The sequence below is a fragment of the Eulemur rufifrons genome, chromosome 17 (assembly GCF_041146395.1).
Source record: "Eulemur rufifrons isolate Redbay chromosome 17, OSU_ERuf_1, whole genome shotgun sequence".
NCBI lineage: Eukaryota > Metazoa > Chordata > Mammalia > Primates > Lemuridae > Eulemur > Eulemur rufifrons.
The window spans coordinates 51,318,834-51,334,367 of NC_090999.1; the positions used below are offsets into that span (position 1 = coordinate 51,318,834).

At 34.1% G+C, this 15,534-nt stretch overlaps 1 protein-coding gene across 2 annotated transcripts in view; it reads right to left on the bottom strand.

Moving 5' to 3' along the window:
- The window catches only part of AP3B1 (adaptor related protein complex 3 subunit beta 1), a 225,457-nt gene that overhangs the window by 154,945 nt on the left and 54,978 nt on the right, over nucleotides 1-15,534 (bottom strand). The gene's annotated exons all lie outside the window — the stretch shown is intronic.

A 15,534-nucleotide genomic window follows, 5' to 3' on the forward strand; every position in this document is an offset into this window, starting at 1 on the left:
ACTGGCTGAATGGGTGAGTAAACAAAAGCCAAGTATGAGCTGTCCCCACGAAAACCCATCCAACTCACAAGGACTTGCATGAACTCAAGGTACAAGGATGGAATATGCCACGCAAATAGAAACCAAAAGTGAGCAGGTGTAGCCATTTTCATATCAGATAAAAATGGACTTTAAATCAACAATGGAAAAAACAGACAAGATGGTCATTACATAATGGTAAAGGGAGCAACTCAACAAGACATAATACTAAATATATATGCACTTAACAAAGGAGCTCCCAGATTCATCAAGCAAATTCTACTAGAACTTAGCAATGAAATAAACAGTAGCATCATAATTGCAGGGGTCTTCAACACCCCACTGACAGAACTAGACAGATCATCAAGGCAGAAAATCAATAAAGAAACACCAGAGTTAAATAGGACTCTAGCACAAATGGACCTAAATGACATTTACAGAATAGTCTACCTAACAACTACTGAATATACATTCTTCTCATCAGCATTTGGGACATTTTCCAATATTGACCATATCTTAGGTCACATAACATGTCTCTGCAAATTCATACAAATCAAAATCATACCATTTTGTCTTCTCAGACCACAGAGGAATAAAACTAGAAATCAATTCCAAGAGAAAAACTACACAAAGTAGTGGAAATCAAACAACTGGCTGCTGAAGGATCCTTGGGTCAATGACGAAATTAAGAGGCAAATCAAAAGATTTCTTGAACTGAATGACAAAGGGGATGCAAGTTTTCAAAATCTATTGGATACAGTGAAAGCAATGCTAAGGAGAAAGTTCATAGCTTTCAATGCCTACTACACATCAGAAAGATCACAAATTAACAACCTAATGTCACATCTCAAGGAATTAGAAAAAGAAGAGCAAACCAAATCCAAAGCCAGCAGAAGAAAAGAAATAACAAAGCTCAGAGCACAACTAAATGAAATGGAAACCAAAAACAGAATACAAATGATCAACAAAACAAAAAGTTGGTTCTTTGAAAAGATAAACAAAATCGATAGACCACTAGCCAGATTAACCAGAAACAGAAGAGAAAGGACTCAAATAAGCTCAATCAAAAATGAAAAAGAAGGCCGGGTGCGGTGGCTCACGCCTGTAATCCTAGCACTCTGGGAGGCCGAGGCGGGTGGATCGCTCAAGGTCAGGAGTTCGAGACCAGCCTGAGCAAGAGCGAGACCCCGTCTCTACTAAAAATAGAAAGAAATTATATGGACAACTAAAAATATATATAGAAAAATTAGCCGGGCATAGTGGTGCATGCCTGTAGTCCCAGCTACTCGGGAGGCTGAGGCAGTAGGATCGCTTAAGCCGAGGAGTCTGAGGTTGCTGTGAGCTAAGCTGACGCCACGGCACTCACTCCAGCCTGGGCAACAGAGTGAGACTCTGTCTCAAAAAAAAAAAAAAAAAATATGAAAAAGAAGACATTACAACTGATACCACAGAAATACAAAATATCATCTGTGAATACTATGAAAACCTCTGTATCACAAACTAGAACACATAGATGAGATGGATAAATTCCTGGAAACACACAACCTCCCAAGCATAAATCAGAAAGAAATAGAAATCCTGAACCAGTAATAACCAGCGAGATTGAAGCAGTAATAAAAAATCTTCCAACAAAAAAAAAAGGCCCAGACCATATGATTCACAACCAAATTCTGCCAGACCTACAAAGAACTGGTACCTATCCTACAGAAATTATTCCACAACATTGAAAAGAAGAAAATTCTCTCTAACTCATTCTATGAAGCCAGTATCACCTTGACACCAAAGCCAGGAAAGGCTATAGCAAAAAAAGAAAACTACAAACCAATATCCCTTATGAACATACATGCAAAAATCCTCAACAAAATACTAGCAAACCAAATCCAACAGCACATGATGATATGATCTTGTATCTAGAAAACCCTAAAGACTCCACCAAAAAACTTCTAGAATTGATAAATTCAGCAAAATCTCAGGTTGCAAAATCAATATACACAAATCAATAGCATTTCTGTATACTAATAAAGTCACGCTGAGAGTCAAATCAAGGACTCAGTATCATTTACAATAACCACAAAGAAAATAAAACACCTAGGAATATACTTAATCAAGGAGGTGAAAGATCTCTACAAGGAGAACTATAAAACACTGAAGTAAGATATCACAGAGACTGAAACAAATGGAAAAATAATCTATGCCCACGGATTGGTAGAATCAACATCATTAAAATGTCCATACTGCCCAAAGTGATTTACACATTCAACAAAACCCCCATCAAACTACTAACACCATATTTCACAGATCTAGAAAAAATAACCATAAGCTTTCTTTGGAACCAAAAAAGAGCCCAAATAGCCAAAGCAAACTTAAGAAAAAAGAACAAATCTGGAGATATCACATTACCTGACTTCAAATTATACTACAAGTCTGTAATAACCAAAATAGCATGGTACTGGTATAAAAGTAGAGACACACACCAATGGAACAGAAAAGAGAAACCAGATATAAAACCATCTACCTACAACCAACTGATCTTCAACAAAGCAGACAATAACATACACCAACGAAAGGAAGCCCTATTCAATAAATGGTGCTGAGAAAAACTGGAAAGCCACACGCAGAAAAATGAAACAGGACCCCTATCTCTTTCCATATAAAAAAATTAATTCAAGATGGATAAAAAAACTTAGATGTAAATCATGAAACCATAAAAATTCTAGAAGAAAACCTAGGAAAAACTCTTCTGGACATCAGCCTAGCCAAAGAACTTATGACTAAGACCCCAAAGGTGAATACAGCAATAAAAAAATAAAAAAAAATGAGACTTAATTAAACTAAAAAGCTTCTGTGCAGTGAAAGAAATAATCAGCAGAGTGAATAGACAACCTACAGAATGGGAGAAAATATTTGCAAATTATACATCCAACAAAAGACTGATATCCAGAATCTACAAAGAACTCAAACAAATAAGCAAGAAAAAAACAAACAACCCCATCAAAAAGTGGGCAAAAGACATGAACGTAAGTTTTTCAAAAGAAGACAGACACATGGCTAACATGAAAAAATGCTCAACATCAATAATAACAGGGAAATGCAAATTAAAACTACAATGAGATATCACCTTACCCCTGTCAGAATAGCCATTATTAAAAACTCCAAAAATAATAGATGCTAGCAGGAATGCAGAGAGAAGGGAAAACTTATATACTGTTGGTGGGACTGCAGATTAGTACAACCTCTATAGAAAACAATATGGATATTCCTCAAAGAAATAAATGTAGACCTACTATTCAATCCAGCAAGCCCACTACTGGGTAACTACCCAAAGGAAATGAAGTCATTTTATCAAAAAGACACCTGCACTCAAATGTTTATCACAGCACCATTCACAATTGCAAAGATGTGGAATCAAGCTACGTGCCCATCAATTCATGAGTGGATACAGAAAATGTGGTATATATATTACACCATGGAGTATTACTCAGCCATAAAAAGAAATGAAATAATGTCATTTGTAGCAACATCGATGGAACTGGAGACCATTATTCTAAGTGAAGTATCTCAGGAATGGAAAAACAAACACCACATGTACTCACTAATAATTGAGAGCTAAACAATGGGCACACACAGGCACAAAGAGCTGTAAACGACACTGGAAACCAGGACAAGGGGAAGGTAGAGGGGGAGTGAGGGATAAAAACTTACCTATTGGGTACAATAAATACTATTCTGGTGACAAGCACACTAAAAGTCCTTACTTAAGGTGCCCAGGTAACAAAAACATTTGTACCCCCCTTAATATTTTGAAATTTAAAAAAATTAGCTATCAAACTATGAAAAAACATGGTTGAAACTCAAATGCCTATTACGAAATGAGGGACGCCAACCTGAAAAGGCTAAATACTATATGATTCCAACTATATCACATTTTAGGAAGGGCAAACTATGGAGACATTCAAAAAGATTAGTGATTGCCAAGGGATAGGTAGGAGGACAGCATGAACAAGCAGAGCACAGAGGATTTTTAGGGCAGCAAAACTATTGTGTATGATAATAAAATGATATATTTATGTCATTATATATCTGCCAAAACCCAGAGGATGTGTGACCCTAATGTAAACTATGGACTTTGGGTGATAATAATGCGTTAATGTAGGTTCATTGATTGTGGTGCCAGATTGTGGTGGAGGATGTTTTATGTAAAACTACAAGAAGTCAGTATCAAACCCACAATTTTGGGAGCTGAGGATAAATCTTTGTTTTTTAGAGGGATCTTAAGACATAAGGGAGACTTATTCATTTTATTTGAATGGATTTGCTAAGAAAAAAACAGAAATTATGGTCTTTTTGTCAATTCAAATGGAATGACAGAGAAAACAAAGAAAAAATAAAATTGGCATCACTTAAAACTGCATATAACAAAACTTTATGTCTAAAAATTGATAAAAGAATCTAATATTCCTGACAAATATCTACTTCTGTGACATGTTAGTAACACTGAACTTAGTAGAAATAAAAGGCAACTTGGGCTTAACAATCTCTAATATAATAATAAAGTCTTGCACAAATATCTCTTTGAATCCTTGGTAAGCCAAGCAAGTATTTACTATCTTTTTCACAGATGAAAGAACTAAAGTGCACATAATTTACGTAAGTTATCAATAGTCACAGAGATTAAAAGTGGTGGGGCCAGGATTTGAACTCAGGAATTACTATCTTCATCCTGTCATCTCTCCCCTTTATTACCTTGACATTTATAGTAGTCAAGTAAGACAATTAATGTACCCAACCACTCACCTTCTGAATTCTAAGTTAGCCTAAGATTTACCTCAGGACAAAACAATCCTCGCAGCCTACAGCCTACTGCGGACTCAGACTATTACATAATGTTTAAAAGCAACCCAGAGGAACATATTATGACATTCTCATGTAATCTGTGAGACTGTGTTAGTCAACTTGCGCTGCTGTAATAAAATACCATAAAGTAGGTGGCTTAAACAACAGACATCTATTTCTCACAGTTCTTGAGGCTAGAAAGTCTAAAATGAAGGTACAGCATAATTCAGTTCCTGGTAAGGGCCCTCTTCGTGTCTTGCATACAGCTATCTCACATGGCAGAAAGACAGGAAACAAGTTCTCTGGTGTCTCTTCTTATAGGGCACTAATCCCATCATGAGGGCCCCACCCTCATAACTTCATCTAAACCTAGTCACCTCCCAAAGGCCCCACTTTGTCCAAATATGATCACATTAGGGGCTAGAGCTTCAATATATGAATTTTGAGGGGACACATTCAGTCCATAACAGATATTATAGCAATATACTAGTATTATATCTCTCTGACATTGGGTTACATATTCCTGACAAGACCAGGATAGGCTGGTAATAAGCAATATCATAATAACTATATTAAATTAATTATTCTATATGGATAGCATACATTATCAGAGATGAATTCAGTAGGAAAAAAGTTCATGTTTAATAAAACTTTTAATATTTTTTCCAAAAAAAAAAAATTAGGAGTCCCCTTCTCCAAAATTCAGGTCTATGTAAAACAATACAGGATATGTATACTGATTTGAGTTTTTCTTTTTTTTTTTCCTTCTGTGAAGAAACTGCTATGCTGTTCACTTTACATGTTTTATACCACAGTCCAGTGACCACTACACGACACAGGTGGAAGTGTGGGTTTGAGGACCATTGAACACTGAATCTCCCCCAATACATCACAATTACAGAAACACCTGTGCACAGTAACTTTGTGTTGAACCACTATGAAAATTCAGTGTTCAATTGTCCACAGCACTTCTCATTTCTTTGACTATATATTCAGCCCTAGTGTGTATAAGAAATAAGCTTTCTGAATGCAGAGGTTTCCAAACTTTCTTACTGAGAAATCTGGAAGATCTACAAAAGGCATTTTTCAAATTTACCTGAAATAAAACATGCTCATGACACACGTTGAACCTAGGTCTAAAGGTTTCAAGACATGAGAAATAAGAGTCACAATTATTTGAAAACTAATTAATCAAGATGTAGTGATGGTGAATAAAAAAGAATTGGGTTTTCTTTCTTAAGCAGAATGCACTTTAGAGTGGTTCTCGTTCAATCATAAATTATGAAACAAAATCAAAACCATCGTAAGCAGAGCTAATCATGATTCCATACATTCATTTTCTCCTTACTTTAATCTCTGAAATAAACAGATTGTATTAGAATCAAAAAGGTAAATGTGTGTTGAATTGAAATTAATAAGTTTAACTCTCCTTTAAGGTATAAAATACATGGGTTAAACACAGGTTTTACAATAGTTGTGGACATTCTGGAAGGAGGGGGATAAATCAGTAAAGTTTTTTATTTTTTTAATCCAATGGCGAACTCTAATACTCTGAAACTTAAACAAATGGGAGATAAACCTATTAATCTCCCTGGATGTCTCTATCTCTAACTTTCAAGACTCACTTGCCATTTACTCATCTGTTAATCTAATCCCAAAGAATAATGGATAAAGAGACATTTTGCTTCTCTCTCCAGAGAAGAAAGGACTTGTCTACGTTAGAAAGATATGTAACTATCCCTCTACGCTCGGAAGAAGGAGGAGATGAAAAAGCAGTCCTATATAAGCTCTGAGACTCGCATAGTCCTATATAAACTCTGTGATTCACTCATTCAAGACCGGGATCCTCTCCCCTACATGCAGGTGACACTGGCCCTCACAGCATCACCCTCAAAAGGAACTGAAGAGTAGGGAAGTGACACTAATATGAACTGTGAATAAATAAAAAGTCTCTTCTCTGATCCTGACATCCATCAATGTTTCTGCTTTTCTGCTGTGCATACCCTATATATACACCTATACATAGGTGTGTGTGAGTGAGAGAGACAGAGAGAGAGAAAGTAGGGTAACATCTTAAATCCTTTACTTTTTGAACTCAACATTATAGTGAAAAAAATGAAAACAATATTTGCCTTTTAGAACAAACTGTGAAGACAGAGATTAATATGGAAGGATAATAATATTCCATATCACAAAAAGGGTTTGTGTTACTAACATATGTACAATTATCAAAACTCTAAGATTTGTGCATTTCACCATGTGAAATTTTACATCAACAAAACAATCATAAAAAATACTGAATTTAATTAACGATATAAATACTGGAGTATTTAGGGATAATGTATATTAATGTCTGCATCTTACTTTGAAATGCATTCAAAAAATTCAGACGAACTGATGTACCAATACAGGAAATATATTAACTTCTCCATTTCTGTAGGATAGTTTTGCCAGATAGGGACTTTTTTGTTGACTTCTTTTTTTTCTTTCGACACTTCAAACATGGTTCTTCAACTGCCTCTGGCCCCATGGTTTCTGGTAAGAAACGAGCTGTTAATCTGATTAAGAAAATCTTGTAAATGATGAGATTTATAAACTTCTCTCTTGCTGCTTTCAAAATTCTCTTTTTGTCCTTGGCTTTTGACAGTTTGATTAGAACATGTCTTGGTGTGCACCTCAGAATTTCTCCTACTTGGAGCTGGATGAGCTTCCTGAATGTGCAGAATAGTGTCTTTCATCAAATTTGGGAAGTTTTCAGCCATTTTTTCCCTCAGATACTCTGTCTGCCCCTTTTTCTCTCTCCTTTCCTTCTAGACTATCGAATATGTGTGTTGGTACATTTGATGGTACCTTACTTGAGGAGTCCTCTTACTTCATCTTATTCTGTTCCTCTTACTTCATTCTCTTTTACTTTCTGCTCCTCAGATTAGATAATCCCAATTGATCTATCTTCAAGTTCACTAATTCATTTTCTGCCTATTCAAATCTGCTGCTGATGTCCATTAGTGAATATTTCACTTTGTTTATTGTACTTTTCACCTCCAGAATTTCTATTTGGTTCCTTTGCATAACTTCTCTCTCTTCATTGATATTCACTACTTGGAGATATATTGTTCTCCTGATTTCATTTAGCTGTTTCAGCATATTTAAGACAGAGATTTAAAATCCTTGACTAGAAAGTCCAATGTCTAGACTTCCTCAGGTACAAAGTTCCATTTTCTCTTTTTCCTGTGACTGGAGCAAATTTCCTTGTTTTTTTTTTCTTTTTTGCATGCCTTGTAATTTTTTGCTGAAAACAGGACATTTTGCATATTATAATGGGTTAACTGTAACTCAGACTCTAACTCCTTCCCAGGATTGGTGTTGCTTCGCTTATTGCTTGTGGTTTTTATTTTTGTTTGATTAGAGGCATTTCTAAGCTATTTTTGAAAAGAGTATATTCTTTCTTGCCTGCTATCACACAAGTGTTTACTGTTCTGTTACCTTTGCAGTCTGCTAGCCATATGACAGAAATTTTATTAAATTCCTGCAGGAAAATAAAAAAAAAAAAAAATCTCCCAGTCATTGGAGCTCAGCTGTCTCTATCAAACTTAGTTGGACCATTGATAACTCTGTCTTAGCCATCATTTCCTCTTGTGCAGAGCTTGAAGGTCAGTCAGAGGTGAAAGCTTAGGTTCTTATCAGGTCTTTTCTGAACATGTGCCAAACCCTAGGCGTTCAATGAGCTTTCTAGATTCTATAGCATACTGGGAAGCTTGTCAACAATTTTATTCCCCAAAGCATTCCCTCCTCTAGCCTTTCCTTCCAGGCTTCTAGGCATGTCCATCATTTATCCCAATTGATATCTATTGTCAGAGGTAGTATCAGCAGATCATTTGCCCTGAGGGAGCTCCAATTTAGGCAAAATAAAGGCCTGTCCTTTGCATTAGGGATCCCCCAGACAGGTCAAAACAGATAATCACAACTGTTTGAGAACAAAGTCTACTTTGTTCCCTCCAGCCCTGGCCACTGAAGCAGAGAAGGGAGAATGGGGTGAGGGTAAGTTAAAAATGCCACAAATCTCTCCTACTGAGTTTCACTCACCTTTTTCTTAAATGTTTGGATGGTTGCTATAAACCTTTGACTATTTTTTGAATTCAAAAAGTTGATGCTAGCCCTCTTTCACCAGATTTCCTCGTGTCTCTGTGGACAGACAAGCTTTTGCAATTTTTGCTGATGTCACTTTCCATTCGAAAATTCTTAAAATGTTGGGGAAAACATGGATAAAAACTACTTCTCTGTTTCTCTTGGAGCCGTGACTAACAGTGAAGAACTTTAAAAGGAAATTCAGGAAACACAAAATGACATAAAGAACTAATATAATTAGACTAATAGTATACAGTATAAAGATTCAGTTTTTAAAATTATAAGGAATGCAAAAATAGGGCTAGACACACAGAACGGATGTTTAGGAAACAGAAAATAAGAGAAAAAACTAATATAAAATCACTAAAGGTATTTAATATTCTAAGTAAGCTCGACATACAAAAATAGAAACTAAATCATTTTTAATAAACAGTATTTTAAAGATGGAATCATACATATATATACACACACACAAATATTTTTATATGTAGGCACTCAACACTACTAAATAAATTAACCCCTAAATAAACTAACAGGAATAACACCTAGCTCTGTAACTAATGATCTGTAATAGAGAACCTGTCAAGGTTTCTAGTGCCTGCAGGAGGGCAGTAGCCAAAGGTAAAGGAAATGTTAAAAAAGAAAATGTCAATGACTGTCCCTAAATCCTTAACACACTGACTGCCACACTAGAAAAAAATTTTTTCCTTGGGGCCATGGTGTTTCACTATGAAAACAGAATAAAAACTTCGAAAACAAAATGATTCTTTCTAATTTAATGAAAAATTTAATGAAAAATGAAATTTTGAATTCTATTAATTTAATCTGCATTTTTAGAATTAATTTGTCAGGCTGAGGTAGGAGGATCGCTAGAGCCCAGGAGTTTGAGGTTGCTGTGAGCTAGGCTGAGGCCACGACACTCACTCTAGCCAGGGCAACAAAGTAAGACTCCGTCTCAAAAAAAAAAAAAAAAAAAAAAAAGAGTTTGGAATGCTTTTTGTATAGTGACATGATAAAAAAAAAAAAAGCAAATTAAAAATGAGTAAGTTTTTTATTCCAAAAATACCAAAAGTTCCATAAGAAAGGAGATGAAATGTTACTATGCATAAATAATATTCACAAAGTTTTCATAAAATGAATACACATGGGTTGAAAAATTGTAATTGTATTGCAAAGAAGGAGGAGGGTAAGTGGAAGCGTAAGGTAATATAAGAATGCCAAGTTCTTCATTTCTATAATAGGAAGTCAATACATAATGATAAATACTATCAAAAAACAGTAATATATGTATATTACCTAGAAACGGAAATATATACATACACACACACTCTCTCTCTCCCTAAAAGAACTGAGAGAGCTAATTCAGGCATAGGAAAGGGTGAGAAAGGAAAATGTTCTTTCTTATAAGCCTTGCAGTATTATTCAACTTCTTTTTTTTAAAACCACGTACATGCTATTTGAATAAAATTTAAAATAATTTTTTTAAAAAGGAAAACTCCGTGACTTAAAAGAAATCCAAGCAATAGGAATAAATTATGAACAACAAAAAGAATAAAGAATCTTTAAGATAAATGCTTCATAACCAATGGGAGGAGGGGAGACCTCATTTCAATATCAGATCATGGTCCACAGTTTCACATTAAACTATGTATTGAACCCTTCATCAACAGTTGCCTGTGAACATGCAGAAAAACTTCTTTTATTTGCATTGTAAAGCATGGATTGTACTACATACAACTCCTCACTATGTTGTTTAAAAAATAATTCCATGGAATAGTAAGATCTAATAACAGTAAAATGGTAAGACACAATACAAAATTTGTTTCACAAAGAAAATTAACTGGTAAAGAAAATTAAAACACAATAAAAATAATCTCTAACATTTGGGTCCTTTAAGACAGGACCTAAATGTGGAGTTCATGTGAAGCGCTTCCCCCAAGTACCTTTGTACATGCAGAAAATCACTAATCAAAAACTATGCATGTAAATTTTGAGTTTTGACAAGTTCTTATTTTAAAAGTTACCTCTGAAAAACTTAAGAACTTAATCTTAAAACTACTTTAAACAAAATTCTAAATTCAGACTTTATTAACCCTATGTAAGGTTTTAAAATTGAAGTACAGATATACAGAGACAAAAGTAAATTAATCACTTTAAATTTCAAAGTGCCCTAAATACTGCCACCAGAATTGTATTACCTGAATTCATATTCTAAAAGGTAATGGTGAATATCTAGAGCTTTAAGTTCTAAATCACTGAAGTAAAATATTTTGATAATTCTTGCAAAACTGTCATGTCCTAGAAAAAGTTCAATTTTAATGAGCTAAATTCACAAAATTAAAAACATTCCTGGCAGCGTTAGGGTTTCATGTCAGTTTAGAATTAGTGCCACTAAAGGGTCTTGGGTTTTTTTTTTTAATCACTCTTAAAATTTGTTGGTGACTTATAATATTTATTTTTAAAAATCCATTAATTCTACAAAAGCAACTTTAGTCTTAGAGATTTACATTTATGCTTCAAGCATTCTCCCATCACAGGCTTGAATGACAAAGAAAATACTCAACTAATTTTATATCCTTGAAAATTATACAAACTTGACCTAGAATAAAAAACAACTCACGTGGACTGCAAAGAGTAAGGTAAATTTAAGAAAATAAAAATGCAAATATGCATTTTAGCAGTCTCTTGAATTTATTAACCTAAAAGGTTTAATTTCCATTTTCCTGCATCAGCTTTATTTATAAAATGTCGTGCTTCTATAGTCAAGCACCCTCTTAACAAATCTTCTCATTAATATGTAAATTTAAAGTCAATCGGTCTTCTCCCTGACAGCCCCATGAATTCCTAGTGCACTGTATAATCGGCTTTGACTTGGCATCCACTATTTATCATCAAAGATGTCAGTTAGAAAAATTATGGAAAATGCACTGCAATTGATATGACTGCAATCTACTTTGTCAACACTTAATTGTTCCTCAAATCATACATTTACATATAAACAACCTAAATACTGATCTATAATGATGCAAATAAACTAAATTAAAAATCTCTTCTGCCCCCGAAGAAGCTTGTTTATATATGATGTGTTCATTTGAGAACTTATTGACAAAAGCATGTACATCAGTTCATCTCAAAAAGTATTTCTACCAATTTTCAATTCCTCAAAAAAACAATTTTGCCACCCCTCAAGCATATTAATATAAATGTTTTTAAAAATTCAATAAGAAACATGATTTTTCTCTTTAAAAGCAAATTTAATTATGGTTTTTAGCTAATTGCAATGTCTGAGCACCATGGATTGGGGGCTTTAAAGTTGGTTTTAATTGGAACATAATAAGAAAACACACAAAAACTTATTAAAGTAACCAAAAAAAATTTTAATTCAAAAGTCACAAGGTAATGGAATATAAGGGAAAGAATGCTGGCCTGGGCATCAGATAACTCTGTTTATAGTTCTGTTCAATCTTTCACAAGCAATATTATCTTACATGAGTTAAAATCTGTATACCTTGGTTTCTTCATCTATAAAACAGGTATAATAATTCTGACCGCCCTATCACAAATAAAATACTACATAAGAAAGTACAGCAAAAATAATGAACTGCTAAGTATAAAGTATCAAAGTACTATTTTTCACCAAGTATTTGAGAGAAAAATGCTTAATTTCAATGAATTTCGTATTAGGCAGCTTTTTTATTTATTTATTTACTTTTTCAGACAGACTCTCACTCTGGAACAGACTGCAGTGGTGTGGTCATAGCTCACTGCAACCTCGACCTCCTGGACTCATGCGATCCTGTTGCCTCAGCCTCCAGAGTAACTGGGACTACAGACATGTGCAACCACACCTGGCTAATGCTTTACTTCTTTGTAGAGATGTGTCTCGTTATGTTGCCTGGGTTAGTCTCGAACTCCTGGCCTCAAACGATCCTTCAGCCTTGACCTACCAAAGTCCTGGGATTATAGACTTACGCCACTGTACTCAGCTAGCTTTTTTATTTTTAAATAATTTTTATGTCAATTTTTTAGTGGAACTGTTTTCCGACCAGCAGATTCTTTTACTTCAAGGTAAAATGGCCCCTAATTTATCATAAAATGGTCTTCACATAGCATTTATGCAAGCGACTTCTGCCTGTATATAAAAAGAAACAGGGGCTAGAATGAACACATTTCTACTGAGCTGATTCCATGAAACAACACATTCAAGTGTTGATGGTAAAAGGATAAAAAAAGGAAGGTAACCACTCAAGACTGACTCTGCTAGAGTGCTGTTCCACCTTGTTTTCCTATCCTGTAGTAATTTTAACCATTCTCTACTATTAATACATGGTATGCCTTTTACAACATCAGATATGAAATAGAAAACAGATACAGATGCGAATACTTCTCAGTTTCTTCCAGCTATGATCGAAGCCTGCTTTCGGATTTAGTCTGCCAACTTCTAAAGCTAAAACTACCATGTGTGGTCCTAAAAAGTTGGAAGCAACATAAAGTCTAGGCCAGAAAGCCTCCAAGGCTGCAAATGACTAGACTGTTTACACTTAAGTTTCTCAGTAAAACAAAATCATGATTAGCACAGAGAAAGGCTGAGGTGGGTTAAGCAGAAGAGTAACAGCATGGACACAGTCCTAATGTTGATCATCCATTTGAATCTTAATTTTATAAAATGTATTTGTACCAAGAGTATAACATCTTTTACAATCCCTAATTCTAATACTACAATAAGGGCTGACCCTTTCAAATCTTTCACACTGGTGCTAAACAGAACATATACGCACACATGCAGACATAAGCCTGTTATCTTGATTATTCTGAGCTAAACAAGATTCTCAAATAGAACTAAAACAATCAAAGAATAATTTTTCCATGGATTAAGGTCAACTGATATCATCTTAACTTAATAAACAAAGTGAAATGTTTCATCCAAACTAAAATGTCTAATCACCAGAATAACTGAAATTAAATGGTTGCCAATAATGGCCTCTAAGGAGTTAACCAAGAGGTTATGAGAAGATAATTTATTTTGTACTTCACCATGTACTTGAATTGCTACTATCATTTAAAAAAAAAACCAAAAAACGGAACACGGTCAGAGTTAGCTGAACTCCTACAAATTTTCTATTTAACTGGTTTTCTTTCTTTTTTTTCTTTAAGGAAATCATATCCAAAGCTGCATAAGAAAGGAAGGCAAAAAAAAAAAAAAAAGCAGCTCTGTTTGAAAGAGTGGCAAGAGCCCAGAAAGCTACACAGTCCAGAGCACCACTGCCACCCTTCGTTGTTCCTAAGGCAGCACTACAGCATCCTGCGGGCTCAGGAGCACATTTGAAAACCACTAAATTAGTCTAAAAACCACAACATTTACAATAATGCCAAGGTTAGATTGCAAATAAGTGGCAAAGAAATGATTTCGCCCATTACAGTATGCCAAGGACAATCCCATGTTTGTAATAATTAATGTTCAAGGAGTTAACATGTGAAAACACAAAGAATGAATATAGTCCCAATATTTCAAATCACTTGTCAAAAGAAGAAATGTATACTGTAATGTAGAATTTAACTTTCTTGCTTTTGCACATAGTTTTAAAAATGAATTTTATCTAAAATAAGATGAAATAAAATTCAAGAAACAGTAAAACAAACAAATAGACAAACTAGAGATTTTAATATCTGTTACACATTTTTAGAAGATATGGTTAAGTATGTACTATATTTTAATTGCGGTTTCTACATAATGACAAAGCAAAGGATCATTTGCATACAACTATTGAAAAGGATTTGACAGTGACAGGAAAGTAAAATAAACTTGTTTAAAAGGTGACAGTGGTTAGATAAGCCAAAATTATCTATAACCTTACGCAAAGGGAAAAAAAAATCTGAGCAGCATTTTTGAAAGGAATTGGTTGAAATCAAACAAATAAGCTGTTGCCAACAAAAATCTCTGTCAAAGTTACCATCAAAGGACCAAGACATTTCTATCATAGACATGCTACTTAATATAACAAAAGTAACATCAAAACTGTACTTTGCTGGATGAAAAACAAAATTAACTTTATAAAATTAAAGAGTAGAAGGATAGTAAAATTTCATCAATTTAAAAGCCTTATCATAGCATGACTTTTATATATTAATAATTCAAAATATACTTCAATTATTAAGAACATAATCACTTTGTTAATATTAAAATTGAGATGGAGTCAATATTACAGTCTTTCAGAAAGATATGAAAAACTTTAAAATGTTTTTAAGGCTAACAAATACTAAGTGAATGTAGAAAATATTGATAAACATTTTATAATTACCTGCAAACTTGACATGTCACTTACCATGTATTGTGAACATTTTCCCCTCACTTTATTTCTAATTAACAAAAGCAAGATTTACTGATCACTCAAGGCCTATTCATAAGTTTGTATACAAACCACTTTTACATAATAGGGGTTTTTAATCTTTTATTTTGTACACAATTGATTTTTTTCAATCTATAATACTGCATTTTAAAAAGCTATGACATATCAAAAGATTAGAATGAATATGCTATTCTGAAAATATTTAAGGATT